Genomic DNA, 14,688 nt, shown 5'->3' with positions numbered 1-14,688 from the left:
CCTAACACTAACCATAAGCCTAACCTTTACCAAAATAACCCTAACCATAACCCAAACCCAACTAACCATAACCCTAACCCTAACCCTAACCCTAACCCTAACCCTAACCCTAACCCTAGCCCAAATAACCCTAACCCTAACCTTGACCCCAAACCTAACCCTAAACCAAATAACCCTAACCCTAACCCTAAACCAAGTAGCCCTAACACTAACCATAAGCCTAACCTTTACCAAAATAACCCTAACCATAACCCTAACCCAACTAACCATAACCCTAACCCTAACCCTAACCCTAACCCTAACCCTAACCCTATCCCTAGTCCAAATAACCCTAACCCTAACCCTAAACCTGACCCTAAACCTAACCCTAAACCAAATAACCATAACCCTAACCCAAAACCAACTAGCCCTAACACTAACCATAAGCCTAACCTTTACCAAAATAATCCTAACCATAACCCAAACCCAACTAACCCTAACCCTAACCCTAACCCTAACCATAACCCTAACCCTAACCCTAACCCCAACCCTAGCCCAAATAACCCTAACCCTAACCCTAACCCTGACCCTAAACCTAACCCTAAACCAAATAACCCTAACCCTAACCCTAAACCAACTAGCCCTAACACTAACCATAAGCCTAACCTTTACCAAAATAACCCTAACCATAACCCAAACCCAACTAACCCTCACCCTAACCCTAACCCTAACCCTAACCCTAACCCTAGCCCAAATAACCCTAACCCTAACCCTAACCCTGACCCTAAACCTAAACCTAAACCAAATAACCCTAACCCTAACCCTAAACCAACTAGCCCTAACACTAACCATAAGCCTAACTTTTACCAAAATAACCCTAACCATAACCCTAACCCAACTAACCATAACCCTAACCTAACCCTAACCCTAACCCTAGCCCAAATAACCCTAACCCTAACCCTGACCCTAAACCTAACCCTAAACCAAATAACCCTAACCCTAACCGTAAACCAACAAGCCCTAACACTAACCCTAAGCCTAACCTTTACCAAAATAACCCTAACCATAACCCTAACCCAACTAACCCTAACCCTAACCCTAACACTAACCCTAACCCTAACCCTAACCCTAGCCCAAATAACCCTAACCCTAACCCTGACCCTAAACCTAACCCTAAACCAAATAACCCTAACCCTAACCCTAAACCAACTAGCCCTAACACTAACCATAAGCCTAACCTTTACCAAAATAACCCTAACCATAACCCAAACCCAACTAACCCTAACCCTAACCCTAACCCTAACCCTAACCCTAACCCTAGACCAAATAACCCTAACCCTAACCCTAACCCTGACCCTAAACCTAACCCTAAACCAAATAACCCTAACCCTAACCCTAAACCAACTAGCCCTAACACTAACCATAAGCCTAACCTTTACCAAAATAACCCTAACCCTAACCCTAACCCAACTAACCCTAACCCTAACCCTAACCCTAACCCTAACCCTAGCCCAAATAACCCTAACCCTAACCCTGACCCTAAACCTAACCCTAAACCAAATAACCCTAACCCTAACCCTAAACCAAGTAGCCCTAACACTAACCATAAGCCTAACCTTTACCAAAATAACCCTAACCATAACCCTAACCCAACTAACCATAACCCTAACCCTAACCCTAACCCTAACCCTAACCCTAACCCTAACCCTAACCCTAGTCCAAATAACCCTAACCCTAACCCTAAACCTGACCCTAAACCTAACCCGAAACCAAATAACCATAACCCTAACCCAAAAGCAACTAGCCCTAACACTAACCATAAGCCTAACCTTTACCAAAATAATCCTAACCATAACCCAAACCCAACTAACCCTAACCCTAACCCTAACCCTAACCCTAACCCTAACCCTAACCCTAACCCTAGCCCAAATAACCCTAACCCTAACCCTAACCCTGACCCTAAACCTAACCCTAAACCAAATAACCCTAACCCTAACCCTAAACCAACTAGCCCTAACACTAACCATAAGCCTAACCTTTACCAAAATAAGCCTAACCATAACCCAAACCCAACTAACCCTAACCCTAACCCTAACCCTAACCCTAACCCTAGACCAAATAACCCTAACCCTAACCCTAACCCTGACCCTAAACCTAACCCTAAACCAAATAACCCTAACCCTAACCCTAAACCAACTAGCCCTAACACTAACCATAAGCCTAACCTTTACCAAAATAACCCTAACCCTAACCCTAACCCAACTAACCCTAACCCTAACCCTAACCCTAACCCTAACCCTAGCCCAAATAACCCTAACCCTAACCCTGACCCTAAACCTAAACCTAAACCAAATAACCCTAACCCTAACCCTAAACCAAGTAGCCCTAACACTAACCATAAGCCTAACCTTTACCAAAATAACCCTAACCATAACCCTAACCCAACTAACCATAACCCTAACCCTAACCCTAACCCTAACCCTAACCCTAACCCTAACCCTAACCCTAACCCTAGCCCAAATAACCCTAACCCTAACCCTAACCCTGACCCTAAACCTAACCCTAAACCAAATAACCCTAACCCTAACCCTAAACCAACTAGCCCTAACACTAACCATAAGCCTAACCTTTACCAAAATAACCCTAACCATAACCCAAACCCAACTAACCATAACCCTAACCCTAACCCTAACCCTAACCCTAACCCTAACCCTAACCCTAACCCTAACCCTAGCCCAAATAACCCTAACCCTAACCCTAACCCTGACCCTAAACCTAACCCTAAACCAAATAACCCTAACCCTAACCCTAAACCAACTAGCCCTAACACTAACCATAAGCCTAACCTTTACCAAAATAACCCTAACCATAACCCAAACCCAACTAACCCTCACCCTAACCCTAACCCTAACCCTAACCCTAACCCTAGCCCAAATAACCCTAACCCTAACCCTAACCCTGACCCTAAACCTAAACCTAAACCAAATAACCCTAACCCTAACCCTAAACCAACTAGCCCTAACACTAACCATAAGCCTAACTTTTACCAAAATAACCCTAACCATAACCCTAACCCAACTAACCATAACCCTAACCTAACCCTAACCCTAACCCTAGCCCAAATAACCCTAACCCTAACCCTAACCCTGACCCTAAACCTAACCCTAAACCAAATAACCCTAACCCTAACCCTAAACCAACTAGCCCTAACACTAACCCTAAGCCTAACCTTTACCAAAATAACCCTAACCATAACCCTAACCCAACTAACCCTAACCCTAACCCTAACCCTAACCCTAACCCTAACCCTAGCCCAAATAACCCTAACCCTAACCCTAACCCTGACCCTAAACCTAAACCTAAACCAAATAACCCTAACCCTAACCCTAAACCAACTAGCCCTAACACTAACCATAAGCCTAACCTTTACCAAAATAACCCTAACCCTAACCCAACTAACCCTAACCCTAACCCTAACCCTAACCCTAACCCTAGCCCAAATAACCCTAACCCTAAACCTGACCCTAAACCTAACCCTAAACCAAATAACCCTAACCCTAACCCTAAACCAACTAGCCCTAACACTAACCATAAGCCTAACCTTTACCAAAATAACCCTAACCATAACCCAAACCCAACTAACCATAACCCTAACCCTAACCCTAACCCTAACCCTAACCCTAACCCTAGCCCAAATAACCCTAACCCTAACCCTGACCCTAAACCTAACCCTAAACCAAATAACCCTAACCCTAACCCTAAACCAAGTAGCCCTAACACTAACCATAAGCCTAACCTTTACCAAAATAACCCTAACCATAACCCTAACCCAACTAACCATAACCCTAACCCTAACCCTAACCCTAACCCTAACCCTAACCCTAACCCTAGTCCAAATAACCCTAACCCTAACCCTAAACCTGACCCTAAACCTAACCCTAAACCAAATAACCATAACCCTAACCCAAAACCAACTAGCCCTAACACTAACCATAAGCCTAACCTTTACCAAAATAATCCTAACCATAACCCAAACCCAACTAACCCTAACCCTAACCCTAACCCTAACCCTAACCCTAACCCTAACCCTAACCCTAACCCTAACCCTAGCCCAAATAACCCTAACCCTAACCCTAACCCTGACCCTAAACCTAACCCTAAACCAAATAACCCTAACCCTAACCCTAAACCAACTAGCCCTAACACTAACCATAAGCCTAACCTTTACCAAAATAACCCTAACCATAACCCAAACCCAACTAACCCTCACCCTAACCCTAACCCTAACCCTAACCCTAACCCTAGCCCAAATAACCCTAACCCTAACCCTAACCCTGACCCTAAACCTAAACCTAAACCAAATAACCCTAACCCTAACCCTAAACCAACTAGCCCTAACACTAACCATAAGCCTAACTTTTACCAAAATAACCCTAACCATAACCCTAACCCAACTAACCATAACCCTAACCTAACCCTAACCCTAACCCTAGCCCAAATAACCCTAACCCTAACCCTAACCCTGACCCTAAACCTAACCCTAAACCAAATAACCCTAACCCTAACCGTAAACCAACAAGCCCTAACACTAACCCTAAGCCTAACCTTTACCAAAATAACCCTAACCATAACCCTAACCCAACTAACCCTAACCCTAACCCTAACCCTAACCCTAACCCTAACCCTAGCCCAAATAACCCTAACCCTAACCCTAACCCTGACCCTAAACCTAAACCTAAACCAAATAACCCTAACCCTAACCCTAAACCAACTAGCCCTAACACTAACCATAAGCCTAACCTTTACCAAAATAACCCTAACCCTAACCCAACTAACCCTAACCCTAACCCTAACCCTAACCCTAACCCTAGCCCAAATAACCCTAACCCTAAACCTGACCCTAAACCTAACCCTAAACCAAATAACCCTAACCCTAACCCTAAACCAACTAGCCCTAACACTAACCATAAGCCTAACCTTTACCAAAATAACCCTAACCATAACCCAAACCCAACTAACCATAACCCTAACCCTAACCCTAACCCTAACCCTAACCCTAACCCTAGCCCAAATAACCCTAACCCTAACCCTGACCCTAAACCTAACCCTAAACCAAATAACCCTAACCCTAACCCTAAACCAAGTAGCCCTAACACTAACCATAAGCCTAACCTTTACCAAAATAACCCTAACCATAACCCTAACCCAACTAACCATAACCCTAACCCTAACCCTAACCCTAACCCTAACCCTAACCCTAACCCTAGTCCAAATAACCCTAACCCTAACCCTAAACCTGACCCTAAACCTAACCCTAAACCAAATAACCATAACCCTAACCCAAAACCAACTAGCCCTAACACTAACCATAAGCCTAACCTTTACCAAAATAATCCTAACCATAACCCAAACCCAACTAACCCTAACCCTAACCCTAACCCTAACCCTAACCCTAACCCTAACCCTAACCCTAACCCTAACCCTAACCCTAGCCCAAATAACCCTAACCCTAACCCTAACCCTGACCCTAAACCTAACCCTAAACCAAATAACCCTAACCCTAACCCTAAACCAACTAGCCCTAACACTAACCATAAGCCTAACCTTTACCAAAATAACCCTAACCATAACCCAAACCCAACTAACCCTCACCCTAACCCTAACCCTAACCCTAACCCTAACCCTAGCCCAAATAACCCTAACCCTAACCCTAACCCTGACCCTAAACCTAAACCTAAACCAAATAACCCTAACCCTAACCCTAAACCAACTAGCCCTAACACTAACCATAAGCCTAACTTTTACCAAAATAACCCTAACCATAACCCTAACCCAACTAACCATAACCCTAACCTAACCCTAACCCTAACCCTAGCCCAAATAACCCTAACCCTAACCCTAACCCTGACCCTAAACCTAACCCTAAACCAAATAACCCTAACCCTAACCGTAAACCAACAAGCCCTAACACTAACCCTAAGCCTAACCTTTACCAAAATAACCCTAACCATAACCCTAACCCAACTAACCCTAACCCTAACCCTAACCCTAACCCTAACCCTAGCCCAAATAACCCTAACCCTAACCCTGACCTTAAACCTAACCCTAAACCAAATAACCCTAACCCTAACCCTAAACCAACAAGCCCTAACACTAACCATAAGCCTAACCTTTACCAAAATAACCCTAACCATAACCCAAACCCAACTAACCCTAACCCTAACCCTAACCCTAACCCTAACCCTAACCCTAACCCTAACCCTAGCCCAAATAACCCTAACCCTAACCCTAACCCTGACCCTAAACCTAACCCTAAACCTAATAACCCTAACCCTAACCCTAAACCAACTAGCCCTAACACTAACCCTAAGCCTAACCTTTACCAAAATAACCCTAACCATAACCCTAATCCAACTAACCATAACCCTAACCCTAACCCTAACCCTAACCCTAACCCTAGCCCAAATAACCCTAACCCTAACCCTAACCCTGACCCTAAACCTAACCCTAAACCAAATAACCCTAACCCTAACCCTAAACCAACTAGCCCTAACACTAACCATAAGCCTAACCTTTACCAAAATAACCCTAACCATAACCCTAACCCAACTAACCCTAACCCTAACCCTAACCCTAACCCTAGCCCAAATAACCCTAACCCTAACCCTAACCCTGACCCTAAACCTAACACTAAACCAAATAACCCTAACCCTAACCCTAAACCAACTAGCCCTAACACTAACCATAAGCCTAACCTTTACCAAAATAACCCTAACCATAACCCAAACCCAACTAACCATAACCCTAACCCTAACCCTAACCCTAACCCTAACCCTAACCCTAGCCCAAATAACCCTAACCCTAACCCTAACCCTGACCCTAAACCTAAACCTAAACCAAATACCCCTAACCCTAACCCAAAACCCACTAGCCCTAACACAAACCATAAGCCTAACCTTTACCAAAATATCCCTAACCATTACCCAAACCCAACTAAACATAACCCTAACCCTAACCCAACTAACCATAACCCTAACCCTAACCCTAACCCTAGCCCAAATAACCCTAACCCTAACCCTGACCCTAAACCTAACCCTAAACCAAATAACCCTAACCCTAACCCTAAACCAACTAGCCCTAACACTAACCATAAGCCTAACCTTTACCAAAATAACCCTAACCATAACCCTAACCCAACTAACCATAACCCTAACCCTAACCCTAACCCTAACCCTAACCCTAACCCTAGCCCAAATAACCCTAACCCTAACACTAACCCTGACCCTAAACCTAACCCTAAACCAAATAACCCTAACCCTAACCCTAAACCAACTAGCCCTAACACTAACCATAAGCCTAACCTTTACCAAAATAACCCCAAACATAACCCAAACCCAACTAACCCTAAACCTAACCCTAACCCTAACCCTAACCCTAACCCTAACCATAGCCCAAATAACCCTAATCCTAACCCTAACCCTGACCCTAAACCTAACCCTAAACCAAATAACCCTAACCCTAACCCTAAACCAACTAGCCCTAACACTAACCATAAGCCTAACCTTTACCAAAATAACCCTAACCATAACCCAAACCCAACTAACCATAACCCTAACCCTAACCCTAACCCTAACCCTAACCCTAACCCTAACCCTAGCCCAAATAACCCTAACCCTAACCCGAACCCTGACCCTAAACCTAACCCTAAACCAAATAAGCCTAACCCTAACCCTAAACCAACTAGCCCTAACACTAACCATAAGCCTAACCTTTACCAAAATAACCCTAACCATAACCCAAACCCAACTAACCATATCCCTAACCCTAACCCTAACCCTAACCCTAACCCTAACCCTAACCCTAACCCTAACCCTAACCCATATAACCCTAACCTTAACCCTGACCCTAAACCTAAACCTAAACCAAATAACCCTAACCCTAACCCTAAACCAACTAGCCCTAACACTAACCATAAGCCTAACCTTTACCAAAATAACCCTAACCATAACCCAAACCCAACTAACCATAACCCTAACCCTAACCCTAACCCTAACCCTAACCCTAACCCTAGCCCAAATAACCCTAACCCTAACCCTGACCCTAAACCTAACCCTAAACCAAATAACCCTAACCCTAACCCTAAACCAACTAGCCCTAACACTAACCATAAGCCTAACCTTTACCAAAATAACCCCAACCATAACCCAAACCCAACTAACCCTAACCCTAACCCTAACCCTAACCCTAACCCTAACCCTAACCCTAGCCCAAATAACCCTAACCCTAACCCTGACCCTAAACCTAACCCTAAACCAAATAAGCCTAACCCTAACCCTAAACCAACTAGCCCTAACACTAACCATAAGCCTAACCTTTACCAAAATAATCCTAACCATAACCCAAACCCAACTAACCCTAACCCTAACCCTAACCCTAACCCTAACCCTAACCCTAACCCTAGCCCAAATAACCCTAACCCTAACCCTAACCCTGACCCTAAACCTAACCCTAAACAAAATAACCCTAACCCTAACCCTAAACCAACTAGCCCTAACACTAACCATAAGCCTAACCTTTACCAAAATAACCCTAACCATAACCCTAACCCAACTAACCCTACCCTAACCCTAACCCTAACCCTAACCCTAACCCTGGCCCAAATAACCCTAACCCTAACCCTAACCCTGACCCTAAACCTAAACCTAAACCAAATAACCCTAACCCTAACCCTAAACCAACTAGCCCTAACACTAACCCTAAGCCTAACCTTTACCAAAATAACCCTAACCATAACCCAAACCCAACTAACCATAACCCTAACCCTAACCCTAACCCTAACCCTAACCCTAACCCTAACCCTAACCCTAGCCCAAATAACCCTAACCCTAACCCTAACCCTGACCCTAAACCTGAACCTAAACCAAATAACCCTAACCCTAACCCTAAACCAAGTAGCCCTAACACTAACCATAAGCCTAACCTTTACCAAAATAACCCTAACCATAACCCTAACCCAACTAACCATAACCCTAACCCTAACCCTAACCCTAACCCTAACCCTAACCCTAACCCTAGTCCAAATAACCCTAACCCTAACCCTAAACCTGACCCTAAACCTAACCCGAAACCAAATAACCATAACCCTAACCCAAAAGCAACTAGCCCTAACACTAACCATAAGCCTAACCTTTACCAAAATAACCCTAACCCTAACCCAATTAACCCTAACCCTAACCCTAACCCTAACCCTAACCCTAGCCCAAATAACCCTAACCCTAAACCTGACACTAAACCTAACCCTAAACCAAATAACCCTAACCCTAACCCTAAACCAACTAGCCCTAACACTAACCATAAGCCTAACCTTTACCAAAATAACCCTAACCATAACCCAAACCCAACTAACCATAACCCTAACCCTAACCCTAACCCTAACCCTAACCCTAACCCTAACCCTAGCCCAAATAACCCTAACCCTAACCCTGACCCTAAACCTAACCCTAAACCAAATAACCCTAACCCTAACCCTAAACCAAGTAGCCCTAACACTAACCATAAGCCTAACCTTTACCAAAATAACCCTAACCATAACCCTAACCCAACTAACCATAACCCTAACCCTAACCCTAACCCTAACCCTAACCCTAACCCTAACCCTAACCCTAACCCTAACCCTAGTCCAAATAAACCTAACCCTAACCCTAAACCTGACCCTAAACCTAACCCTAAACCAAATAACCATAACCCTAACCCAAAACCAACTAGCCCTAACACTAACCATAAGCCTAACCTTTACCAAAATAATCCTAACCATAACCCAAACCCAACTAACCCTAACCCTAACCCTAACCCTAACCCTAACCCTAACCCTAACCCTAACCCTAACCCTAACCCTAACCCTAGCCCAAATAACCCTAACCCTAACCCTAACCCTGACCCTAAACCTAACCCTAAACCAAATAACCCTAACCCTAACCCTAAACCAACTAGCCCTAACACTAACCATAAGCCTAACCTTTACCAAAATAACCCTAACCATAACCCAAACCCAACTAACCCTCACCCTAACCCTAACCCTAACCCTAACCCTAACCCTAGCCCAAATAACCCTAACCCTAACCCTAACCCTGACCCTAAACCTAAACCTAAACCAAATAACCCTAACCCTAACCCTAAACCAACTAGCCCTAACACTAACCATAAGCCTAACTTTTACCAAAATAACCCTAACCATAACCCTAACCCAACTAACCATAACCCTAACCTAACCCTAACCCTAACCCTAGCCCAAATAACCCTAACCCTAACCCTAACCCTGACCCTAAACCTAACCCTAAACCAAATAACCCTAACCCTAACCGTAAACCAACAAGCCCTAACACTAACCCTAAGCCTAACCTTTACCAAAATAACCCTAACCATAACCCTAACCCAACTAACCCTAACCCTAACCCTAAGCCTAACCCTAACCCTAACCCTAGCCCAAATAACCCTAACCCTAACCCTGACCTTAAACCTAACCCTAAACCAAATAACCCTAACCCTAACCCTAAACCAACTAGCCCTAACACTAACCATAAGCCTAACCTTTACCAAAATAACCCTAACCATAACCCAAACCCAACTAACCCTAACCCTAACCCTAACCCTAACCCTAACCCTAACCCTAACCCTAGCCCAAATAACCCTAACCCTAACCCTAACCCTGACCCTAAACCTAACCCTAAACCTAATAACCCTAACCCTAACCCTAAACCAACTAGCCCTAACACTAACCCTAAGCCTAACCTTTACCAAAATAACCCTAACCATAACCCTAATCCAACTAACCATAACCCTAACCCTAACCCTAACCCTAACCCTAACCCTAGCCCAAATAACCCTAACCCTAACCCTAACCCTGACCCTAAACCTAACCCTAAACCAAATAACCCTAACCCTAACCCTAAACCAACTAGCCCTAACACTAACCATAAGCCTAACCTTTACCAAAATAACCCTAACCATAACCCTAACCCAACTAACCATAACCCTAACCCTAACCCTAACCCTAACCCTAGCCCAAATAACCCTAACCCTAACCCTAACCCTGACCCTAAACCTAACACTAAACCAAATAACCCTAACCCTAACCCTAAACCAACTAGCCCTAACACTAACCATAAGCCTAACCTTTACCAAAATAACCCTAACCATAACCCAAACCCAACTAACCATAACCCTAACCCTAACCCTAACCCTAACCCTAACCCTAACCCTAGCCCAAATAACCCTAACCCTAACCCTAACCCTGACCCTAAACCTAAACCTAAACCAAATACCCCTAACCCTAACCCAAAACCCACTAGCCCTAACACAAACCATAAGCCTAACCTTTACCAAAATATCCCTAACCATTACCCAAACCCAACTAAACATAACCCTAACCCTAACCCAACTAACCATAACCCTATCCCTAACCCTAACCCTAACCCTAGCCCAAATAACCCTAACCCTAACCCTGACCCTAAACCTAACCCTAAACCAAATAACCCTAACCCTAACCCTAAACCAACTAGCCCTAACACTAACCATAAGCCTAACCTTTACCAAAATAACCCTAACCATAACCCTAACCCAACTAACCATAACCCTAACCCTAACCCTAACCCTAACCCTAACCCTAACCCTAGCCCAAATAACCCTAACCCTAACACTAACCCTGACCCTAAACCTAACCCTAAACCAAATAACCCTAACCCTAACCCTAAACCAACTAGCCCTAACACTAACCATAAGCCTAACCTTTACCAAAATAACCCCAAACATAACCCAAACCCAACTAACCCTAAACCTAACCCTAACCCTAACCCTAACCCTAACCCTAACCATAGCCCAAATAACCCTAATCCTAACCCTAACCCTGACCCTAAACCTAACCCTAAACCAAATAACCCTAACCCTAACCCTAAACCAACTAGCCCTAACACTAACCATAAGCCTAACCTTTACCAAAATAACCCTAACCATAACCCAAACCCAACTAACCATAACCCTAACCCTAACCCTAACCCTAACCCTAACCCTAACCCTAGCCCAAATAACCCTAACCCTAACCCGAACCCTGACCCTAAACCTAACCCTAAACCAAATAACCCTAACCCTAACCCTAAACCAACTAGCCCTAACACTAACCATAAGCCTAACCTTTACCAAAATAACCCTAACCATAACCCAAACCCAACTAACCATATCCCTAACCCTAACCCTAACCCTAACCCTAACCCTAACCCTAACCCTAACCCTAACCCATATAACCCTAACCTTAACCCTGACCCTAAACCTAAACCTAAACCAAATAACCCTAACCCTAACCCTAAACCAACTAGCCCTAACACTAACCATAAGCCTAACCTTTACCAAAATAACCCTAACCATAACCCAAACCCAACTAACCATAACCCTAACCCTAACCCTAACCCTAACCCTAACCCTAACCCTAGCCCAAATAACCCTAACCCTAACCCTGACCCTAAACCTAACCCTAAACCAAATAACCCTAACCCTAACCCTAAACCAACTAGCCCTAACACTAACCATAAGCCTAACCTTTACCAAAATAACCCCAACCATAACCCAAACCCAACTAACCCTAACCCTAACCCTAACCCTAACCCTAACCCTAACCCTAACCCTAGCCCAAATAACCCTAACCCTAACCCTAACCCTGACCCTAAACCTAACCCTAAACCAAATAAGCCTAACCCTAACCCTAAACCAACTAGCCCTAACACTAACCATAAGCCTAACCTTTACCAAAATAATCCTAACCATAACCCAAACCCAACTAACCCTAACCCTAACCCTAACCCTAACCCTAACCCTAACCCTAACCCTAACCCTAGCCCAAATAACCCTAACCCTAACCCTAACCCTGACCCTAAACCTAACCCTAAACAAAATAACCCTAACCCTAACCCTAAACCAACTAGCCCTAACACTAACCATAAGCCTAACCTTTACCAAAATAACCCTAACCATAACCCTAACCCAACTAACCCTACCCTAACCCTAACCCTAACCCTAATCCTGGCCCAAATAACCCTAACCCTAACCCTAACCCTGACCCTAAACCTAAACCTAAACCAAATAACCCTAACCCTAACCCTAAACCAACTAGCCCTAACACTAACCATAAGCCTAACCTTTACCAAAATAACCCTAACCATAACCCTAACCCAACTAACCATAACCCTAACCCTAACCCTAACCCTAACCCTAGCCCAAATAACCCTAACCCTAACCCTAACCCTGACCCTAAACCTAACACTAAACCAAATAACCCTAACCCTAACCCTAAACCAATTAGCCCTAACACTAACCCTAAGCCTAACCTTTACCAAAATAACCCTAACCATAACCCAAACCCAACTAACCATAACCCTAACCCTAACCCTAACCCTAACCCTAACCCTAACCCTAACCCTAACCCTAGCCCAAATAACCCTAACCCTAACCCTAACCCTGACCCTAAACCTAACCCTAAACCAAATAACCCTAACCCTAACCCTAAACCAACTAGCCCTAACACTAACCATAAGCCTAACCTTTACCAAAATAACCCTAACCATAACCCAAACCCAACTAACCCTAACCCTAACCCTAACCCTAACCCTAACCCTAACCCTAACCCTAACCCTAACCCTAACCCTAACCCTAACCCTAACCCTAACCCTAACCCTAACCCTAACCCTAACCCTAACCCTAACCCTAACCCTAACCCTAACCCTAGACCAAATAACCCTAACCCTAACCCTAACCCTGACCCTAAACCTAACCCTAAACCAAATAACCCTAACCCTAACCCTAAACCAACCAGCCCTAACACTAACCATAAGCCTAACCTTTACCAAAATAACCCTAACCCTAACCCTAACCCAACTAACCCTAACCCTAACCCTAACCCTAACCCTAACCCTAACCCTAACCCTAGCCCAAATAACCCTAACCCTAAACCTGACCCTAAACCTAACCCTAAACCAAATAACCCTAACCCTAACCCTAAACCAACTAGCCCTAACACTAACCATAAGCCTAACCTTTACCAAAATAACCCTAACCATAACCCAAACCCAACTAACCATAACCCTAAACCTAACCCTAACCCTAACCCAAGCCCAAATAACCCTAACCCTAACCCTAACCCTGACCCTAAACCTAACCCTAAACCAAATAAGCCTAACCCTAACCCTAAACCAACTAGCCCTAACACTAACCATAAGCCTAACGTTTACCAAAATAACCCTAACCATAACCCAAACCCAACTAACCATAACCCTAACCCTAACCCTAACCCTAACCCTAACCCTAACCCTAACCCTAACCCTGACCCTAACCCTAACCCTAGCCCAAATAACCCTAACCCTAACCCTAACCCTGACCCTAAACCTAACCCTAAACCTAATAACCCTAACCCTAACCGTAAACCAACAAGCCCTAACACTAACCCTAAGACTAACCTTTACCAAAATAACCCTAACCATAACCCTAACCCAACTAACCCTAACCCTAACCCTAACCCTAACCCTAACCCTAACCCTAGCCCAAATAACCCTAACCCTAACCCTAACCCTGACCCTAAACCTAACCCTAAACCAAATAAGCCTAACCCTAACCCTAAACCAACTAGCCCTAACACTAACCATAAGCCTAACCTTTACCAAAATAACC

This window comes from Sturnus vulgaris, unplaced genomic scaffold (assembly GCF_052056855.1).
Source record: "Sturnus vulgaris isolate bStuVul1 unplaced genomic scaffold, bStuVul1.hap1 Scaffold_511, whole genome shotgun sequence".
Classification (NCBI taxonomy): domain Eukaryota; kingdom Metazoa; phylum Chordata; class Aves; order Passeriformes; family Sturnidae; genus Sturnus; species Sturnus vulgaris.
Note: the sequence above shows the minus strand (reverse complement) of the source record.